Raw genomic sequence first — 8,987 nt, 5'->3', positions numbered from 1 at the left:
ACCAGGTGCAGGTCGCAACATAGCAAACAGCAGCAAAAAACAATGGGGCATAGCATCACATCACATTCCCATTCACGTTCTCATATTTTTGTGGAAAACAAGAGACTCCTCCCCCTCCTCCGTGATATGCCCACTAACATTCAGTCCAAAGTGCCCATCTCCCTAGCTATGTGCTCTGAGCAACCAGCCCTGGTACAGAAAAGAAAATGGGGAGACATTTTGGGACTCCACTCTGGATTAACCTGGTTGATAACATGAGCAGAAAACGTGCTTGGGGGAACATTTTGGGAAAGAAAGGCTGCAATGGTTGGAGGCTCAGCAGACATGACATCAGGTGGGGAGATCAGGGGTGTGGGAGGTGGGGGCAGTGGCATAACTAGGCAAACTGGAGCCCTGGGCAAAACCTGAGTTTGATGCCCCCCAGATGCGTGCCCAATGCAATGCACACACCCCCTTGTAGCTATGTCCAGTGGCGTATCTAGGCAAACTGGAGTTTGGCGCCCCCAATGGGCAGCCACCCTCCCCCACTGTGAACAAGCAATGATTTTTTTACACCAGGTTGTTTCAAAGTCACCATCACATTATAGAACATGCCCCAACTCACAAATCTGAGCACAGCAATAAGCCATGCCACACAGCAGAAATAATTTTTTGAAAACATTTTCAAAATGCTTTCAAAATGTTTTATTACTGCTATGAAAACATTTTATGGTGTGGTATCCAGTACCCCCAATTGGGGGAAACAGCATCACTTTCAATGTTTCAAAGGAGAATCTGGGCTCCCTAGTTTAAACGAGTGATGCTGGAATCCACCCCCAAACAGCATCATTTTCAATGGTGTTTAAACTAGGGAGCCCAGATTCGCCTTTTAAATCCACCTTAAAGGGAGAATCTGGGGTTTCCAGTTTAAACAACATTGAAAGTAATGCTATTTTGGGGTTGATTCTCCCCCACCCTGAAACAGCATCACTTGCAATGTTTAAACTGGGGACCTCAGATTCTCCCTTTAAATCCATGTCAAAGACAAAGATTTAAAAGGAAAATCTGGGGAAATTTGGGAGGTGCCTGCTGGCAGGGGTACAATTGTTAAGCTAGCAGCACCAAACTTTCAGGGTATCTTTAGATGACTTCCCTAATGATACCACCCAGGTTTGGTGAAGTTTGGTTCAGGGGGTCCAAAGTTATGGACCCTCAAAGGTGTAGCCCCCATCTTCTGTTAGCTCCTATTGGAAACAATGGATGATGGCGCACCCCCTTTGGGAGTCCATAGTTTTGGACCCCCTGGACCAAAATTCACAAAACCTGGGTGGTATCAGTAAAATATTATCCTGATGATACCTCCCAGGTTTGGTGAAGTTTGGTTTAGGGGGGTTTAAAGTTATCGACCCTCAAATGTGTAGCCTCATCTCCTATTAGCTCCCATTGGAAACAATGGGGGATGGGGCACCCCCTTTGGGAGTCCATAACGTTGGACTCCATGAACCAAACCTCACCAAACCTGGGTGATAGCATCAGGGGAGTCTCCCAAAACATCCCTGAAATTTTAGTGCTGCTAGACTAAAACAGCGCCCTCTGCAGGCCAAAAATGGAAAAACACTGAAAATACAAAAAATCCCACAAACAAACCTGCGCCCCCCACAGGGCTGCGCCCAGGGCAACTGCCCACTTTGCCCAATGGGAGGAACGCCTCTGGGTGGGGGGGGGAGATCAGGTGGGTGGGTGGGAAAAATAAACTGGTTCTGCTTCTGTGGTGTTTGCAGGGTAGCAGTTTCACTGTGGGGTTTCTGAAAAGAATCACCAAATTGACCATTCTTGAAAATCCTGGGATGAGGGAAATATCCTGAGGCAAATCTGCTTTAGGACCAGGAACCATGCAAACTTCTTGGCCAAACCTGGATATTTGGACTGTGCAGAAATGACCTTAGTCACCAGTGAATTTCACCTCCCAGCATTGTGAGATAAATGTGAAGGCTCCTCCTCAGGCAAAATGTCCAAGGGATCTGAAAAAAGCCCCCAAGAGTGTTACTGAAATCTCTCAAAGCAGACTCCACACTTCCTTGAGTTTTTGAGCATTGTTTCAAGCAGGATTTTGAGAAGAATGTGGAGGTTCCCTCTTGTTTTAAAACATCCAAATAATTTTAAATGTCTCTATCAGACCACTGAAATTTCTCAAGGACATCCCTACTTTCTGTTTGGGGTTTGTTATTTTACTATGGTTTTAAGTTAAGGTCACCAGATGGTCACCTTTGTAAACCGGAACGGGAAACAAGAGACTCCTCAGATGGTCACCTTTGTAAACTGTCACAGGGTGGGAAACCAGGAGTGCCCCAGAAGGCAGTGCGCTCCTGCCGCCGCATGCGCGGGAGGCTGCTGCACTGCTTTCTGGGGCACGCCTTAAGAGAATTTGTCCCGGGTGTTTTTTCAAGTGTCCCGATTTTTGGAAGGCTGCTGCACTGCCTTCTGGGGCGTGCCCCAGAAAGCAGTGCAACAGCCTGCCACCGCATGTGCGGGAGGCTGCTGCACTGCTTTCTGGGGCACGCCCCAGAAGGCAGTGCGGCAGCCTTCCAAAAATCGGGACACTTGAAAAAACACCCGGGACAAATTCTCTTAAGGCGGGACTGTCCTGCCAAAAGCGGGACGTCTGGTCACCGTATTTTAAGTGCAAAAGGATTTTGAACTATTATTGTAAGCAGCCGTGAACCATGAGGAAAGGTGGGGTCTAAATGTTTTAATAAATAAAACTAACTCGACCAAAAGAGCATCCCCTTGTGGAAATAATTGCTCTTTGGAAAACCTTGAGTTTTTTTAGGAAATCTTTTCCAATTGAAAGAGAAAAAAAATCGCGCATCCACCACTTTCTTTCAGTGGGTAATAATGGTGGTCTTTAGCATGGAAGAAATAGTTACAGCTTATTCAGTAAACAAGTAACTTAATGGCATTTTATATCATGAAAATGATATCCATACATGGATAGATAATTGAACATTCATGAACAACCTGCGTCCTCCGGCCAAAAGGTGCCTTTGAATCTGTCCTGAGTGCAGGAACTGATTGGGTATTGCTGGCATACAGCGGCTTTTTTGTGTGCGTTGAGAGTCAGCACTTAAAACCATTTGACTTGACATTCTGCAGTTGAGTTCTGTTTTATATTCAGAACACTATGAATGCAGCTGTGAGGGAATGCTGACTTTTTGCTTTTAGTGCCATAAAAATATTCATTTTAGAGCCTTCCATTTGGCTTTGCTTTTACTGTGGTATGTACACAAAAGTCCGCCTTGAGGCTTGGATGCAGAATCAACAGAATTTCTTCTGAACAGCTCCAGAGTGAAAACGGAAGCATAAGGTTTCCTGATTGATGCAACCAAAGCTAGTGTGGTGAGATGGCTCCTACCTGCCTCTGTGGCAACATATCCAAGTAGTCACTCAATGGGCTATTATGTGCTTCTGTGCTTTTTGATGTGGCCTCGGAGAAAAAGAAATAAAACATCCTGCCATTTTAAAAAGATTTGTTTGGGCATTTCGGGTTACCACAGCATGGAGACACGAGCGTTGCTAGCAAAAATGGATCTTTTCCCCACCTCCTGCACGAAGCTTTTGTCGGTTTCACAGTTGCGCCAGCCTTGTTGTCTGCTGCTACAGCGATTCTCCATGCCTCAGCCATTTGGTGAAGGTTTACCACAGAGGTTTCCTCTGCTTGCAGCTCATCCGCGGGCAATTTCCATGTGAAAAGTAGATGAATAATGTTTGTTTTGCCTAGCGATCCGGCACACATGCCGTTTTTCCTTTTTTGTTTTTGTTTTGAGGGGGATGTCTGCAAAGTTATGGCAACTCAAATATGCACATATTGTATCTTCTCTAATTGTGCTGCTGTAGCTTCACAGACATCCCGCTCAAAACAACAACAAAAAGGAAAAACAACATGTGCACAGGATTGTTTTACACAGAAATTGTGCATGGATGAGCTGCAATTGGAGAAACCTCTGTGGGGAACCTTCAGAGAATCTCTGCTGCAGCACACAAAATGGCAGATGTGAGCAGTGAAAATGTAAGTAAGAGGTTTAGATGGGAGAAATAAAGCGTTTCCTGGTTTTGTTCACTCAGCAGACAGGCGATGCCTTCCGTCTGAGTTGGGGGAAAAAGACCACTAGCTTAGCAATTTAAAAAAACCCGGGTTGATTGAAGTAAAATGCCCTGAAGACATTTTGGGGAAGAGAGCTGTGTGAATGTCGTTGTCGTTGTCGTTGTCGTTGTCTTCTTCTTCTTCTTCTTCTTCTTCTTCTTCTTCTTCTTCTTCTTCTTCCTCCTCCTCCTCCTCCTCCTCCTCCCTCCCTCCCTCCCTCCCTCCCTCCCTCCCTCCCTTCCTTCCTTCCTTCCTTCCTTCCTTCCTTCCTTCCTTCCTTCCTTCCTTCCTTCCTTCCTCCTCCTCCTCCTCCTCCTCCTCCTCCTCCTCAGTTTTGTAGCTGTCTCTTCCAAAGGTCATGATTTTGAGTGTCTTCTGCGGTAAGGTTCTTTGCCCGCAGGTCTTCATTGATTGTATCCATACACTGTTTTTTGGATCTGCCACGTCGGCGGCATCCACCAGGTTCAAGGTGCAGGACTGTCTTTGCTACAGATGTTTCCTCACGGTGCGTGACGTGGCCATACCACCTTAACCGTGCCTGTCTCATGTACTGATCAATTGGTGTTATTTTAAGTCTGCTGGATGTCATCATTCAGCACGTGGTTGAACAGCATCAGGTTTAGCATCCATTGAAGCATCCTCATTTCCATGACATGAAGGGCTTGTTCATGTTTTCTTGTTGCTGGCCAGCATTCGGCTCTGTACAGTGCTACTGGGCGAACAACTGTTTTGTAGATTTTGGCCTTGAGGCGTCTTCCCCAAAATGGTCTTTAAAACATCCTAAAGACATTTTATTTCTGCTGTGTGAAATTCTCCCTTTTGTGACTGTCGTCTGCATGATCAAGACAGTCCACATGTTATATCTGATAGGAGGAAAATTTGCCATTTAAATGCCACTTTCTTTGGCTGAGGTTAATATATGACTTTGGCCCTGTGTTACCTGTAAGAACCATATCTTAGGTCTACAAGCAAAAGTTCATCTTGAAGGCTAAACCAGAGTCTTATGAGGGCAATTCTCAAGTTTTATGTATAGGAGCACCAATGTTATCTAAAAGGGCCATGGGCCTCCCCATGTTGATGCTGAATCTGTTAAGTGTTTAGGCCTCCTTTACTCTGATAAATATTTTCCCTGACCTTTACATTAACAGGAAAAGGTCAGATCTGCCAATCTTTCATAGTTTTCTTTGTTTTTTAAGACCCTACAGCAGATCTTTATGTAATCCTTTGGCCTAGGTTTTGTGGGAGATACAAGAGGGAAGGAAGTAAAGTATAGCCCAATCTTTGCCCTTTCTGCACAGATCTCCTAGGCCCCTTACGCACACGCAAAATAATGCGTTTTCAAACCACTTTCACAACTGTTTGCAAGTGGATTTTGCCATTCCGCACAAATCTCCTAAAACATTTTGTCCGCCCTCGCCCTCTCAAAATGATTCCTGGCTGTCCTTATGTGATCCCCTCCCCTTTTTTTTAGTTCTGTGTTGGAATTGATGCTTCAACGCTTCGCAGCCTTGTGGTGCATTCTCCACTCCTTGTACACTTGGTGCTTCAAAGATGGGCTCCCCAAAAATAAAAGGACAATCAGAGAAATGCTTCAAATAAACAGGCAAGGGGGAACTGAATGATCTCGGAAAATGGCATAGAGGAGGAAGTTCAGGGAAGTAAAGGAGTGTGGGAAACGTAGCCAATAGATCACACAACAACTGTTCAGCTAGAGAATCGTGTTAAAAGGCTTCATTTAAAACGTTTTGAGGGTGGAAATAAAAATGTTTGGAGGTTAAAAAAAATGCAAAACTCCATGGAGGAGACATCATATTTCCTGCCTCAAAACGTTTTAAATGATTTGTGCAGAAAAGTCCAGGGTGTTTCTCTAGTGATAGGTGCTTTTCACCTTGTTGTGGGGCTAAACATGATCTTGCATGGTACCTAGCTCCAGAGAAATGTATCCCACAGCACCACAGAAGAGGGGGCAGCATGAACAGAAGCAATGTTCATGGACCAAGTGCTCGTTCGTATAGTGCCCAGTGGGTGTATCTTGGGTTCCTTACAAACTGCTTCAGCTACAAGATCAAGGAGGCTTTAATCTTCCTAATATGCACCATGTATTCTCCTTTCTCAAGCCACATCTTGCTTTGGACTCCCCCTCAAGAAGCATCTTGATGGGCTGTTTGAGAAGTGGCTCAGCTGCACCATTATGCACATGGGCAGCACCGGTTGCTATGCATTTGATGCATCCTTAGATATATCATGCATTGATTTAAGGCATGGTGTGGTTAACTGGATTTTCATCTGTGTATGTGTGTGTGTATATGTAAGTATGTGAGTGTATGTATAAAAAGATGTACATACATTTGTGTGTGTGTGCGTGCGTGCACGCCCGCACCCATGTAACTAATAACCTTATGGCCTTGACCTGGATGTTCCAGGCTAGCGTAATCTTGTTAAATATCAGAAGCTAAGCAGGGGGGGTCCTGGCTAGTATTTGAATGAGAGGCTACCAAGGAACATGCACAGGAAGGCAATGGCAAACCATCTCAGACTCTTACCGTAAAAACCCTTATTGGGTTGCCATAAGTCAGCTCTTACTTGATGGCCCCTTGTGGTGGTGGAAAGTACCATTAAGTCACAGTTGACTTCTGGCAACCCTATAGAATTTTCAAGGCAAGAGACATTCAGAGGTGGTTTGCATTGTCTGCCTCTGTATGGGTTGAGAAGGTTCTGAGGGCATGGGACTGGTCCAAGGTCACCCATCGGGCTTCATGTGGAAGGGTGGAGAATCGAACCTGGTTCTTCAGATTAGAGCCCACCACTTTTACCCACTACACCACTCTGGCTCACTGATGACACTTTACAAACACAATAACCTTATGGCTTTATGGCCCCTTCCGCATATGCAGAATGATGCACTTTCAACCCACTTTCAATGCACTTTGCAGCTGTGCGGAATAGCAAAATCCACGTTCAAACAATTGTGAAACTGGATTGAGAGTGCATTATTCTGCATGTGCAGAAGGGGCCTATCTCACCTGTTCAGGTGCACAAGTCAAATTCGACCTTTGTGCACGGCTGGCAGACAAAATGTTCAGCTGAAGCATTGTCTGCTTCTAAAATCTGGTCCTGAAATGTACTAATCCCACAATATTAATATGCACTTCTTCTTTTTTTGAGAAATCAAAATTACTGCAGTTTGGAATTAACTGCCCCTTTTCAAAAAGACCCTCTGGCAAAATGTTCTTAAATCTATCAAATTAACTACTTTCAGTTTACGTCTCTGCCTTCCCCACCGAAAATCTCGCTAATGAGTACACTGGTGCTCTGCTACATTATACTGCCTCTGTCTTGGAGATAATGATGTCTCTTGGCGTTGCTGCGAACCTAATGCCAATATGGTTCCAGCAGTTTTGAAAATTCTCTAAAGCTGTGCCTGTTTTGATGGGAAGTGGCAGCTACAGTTAACGCTACTTGGTCTTTTCCAGCGAACTTTACTTTTAATCAATTCTAGGATGCATGCCAGTTCGCGGACCCTCCCTAAGCATCAGTTGCTTGGGACTGATTTTGATATTTTGCCTTTGATGGGATAATTTTACAATGTTGCAGATCCCAGGTTTTCCCCCTCAGTGGACCACATCTGGGTTACCAGTGGAATAGGATAGAAATTCTGTCTAGTAAAAAGGATTCTATCCATACCGTTATTGTCAATACTGTGATAGTGCTTATAAAAAAGATCCACAATATGCTACAATGGGATTTGCATTTAGGATGGAACAAGCAGGGGAACCATGAGGACCTGTGGGGGGAACCCCATCTGACCCCGCTGATCTTCTTCCCCACATATCTCCATTTGTCGCAGTTCCCTTCTCCATCATAGATCCCACATCAGTGTTTCCCAACCTTTTCGAGGTCAGGGTACCCTTGACCTCACTCTTCATATCTCACGGTACCCCTGCTGCCAACCTCCACCTTCCCATCCCATTGCCCCTGCTTGCCACACCCCCACCTTCTCCTCCCAGGGTGAAGGGTAGCACTGGGGGGGGTGGCTGCTGACCTTGTGGCTGGCCCTGCCCCATGGGCCAGCTCCATGTCCTTGCTGGCGCTGGTGGGAGACACCACAAAAATGCGGGGGGCGGGTGGTAGTGTTGCCGCGGTACCCCAGGGACATGCTCATGGCACCCCAGGGTACCAGGGGACCCTGGTTGAGAATGGCTGTCCCACATCTTTACTCTTTTTCTTGGTTCCTTCCCTTCCTCCTGTGTACCTGAGATCCAGCATGGTATCGTGGCTTAGAGCAGCAGACTCTAAGGCTCTTTCTGCACGGGCCATTTAACCCGGGGCAGGGCCGGGATTTACTGCATTTTGGGCAGGAACTTCGCACGGCTCCCTCCCACCCCATATTTGGCCCTTCCCTGGGTTAAATGGCTAAACCCAGGACATTTGAGAATCACGTGATTCTTTTACAGTATCTCAGGTTGCAGCCTATGCGAAGAATCCCAGGTGGGAGGTGCTGCTTTTGAGCGCTTTTAAAAAAACCCTCACCTTCTCTTCTGCGCAACCCCGCAAGAGAGGATAACCGGCCCTCTGACCCCCGAGGCGTCTCCATGGCCACGCGGACCCGTCCCCTCATCCTTGTGGAGCTGTGCAGGGGAGAGAAGGTGGATTTTTTTAAAAAAAGATGTGCCTCCATGCGAGACACAGCGGCTCCAGGGCCACCCGCACGGAAGCATTTGAACGATCCTGGGGCTGCACCAGGATCATATATCCCGGTTTGCACCTGCGTCCCCAGCCCATGTGGAAAGGGCCTAAGTTGTTGTTGTTGTTGTTGTTGTTGTTATTTATTTAACTTTTATACCGCCCACCCCCAGAGGGCTCTGGG

The sequence above is a fragment of the Sphaerodactylus townsendi genome, linkage group LG08 (genome assembly GCF_021028975.2).
Source record: "Sphaerodactylus townsendi isolate TG3544 linkage group LG08, MPM_Stown_v2.3, whole genome shotgun sequence".
Taxonomy (NCBI): Eukaryota; Metazoa; Chordata; class Lepidosauria; order Squamata; family Sphaerodactylidae; genus Sphaerodactylus; species Sphaerodactylus townsendi.
This window is presented reverse-complemented; position numbering follows the sequence as displayed.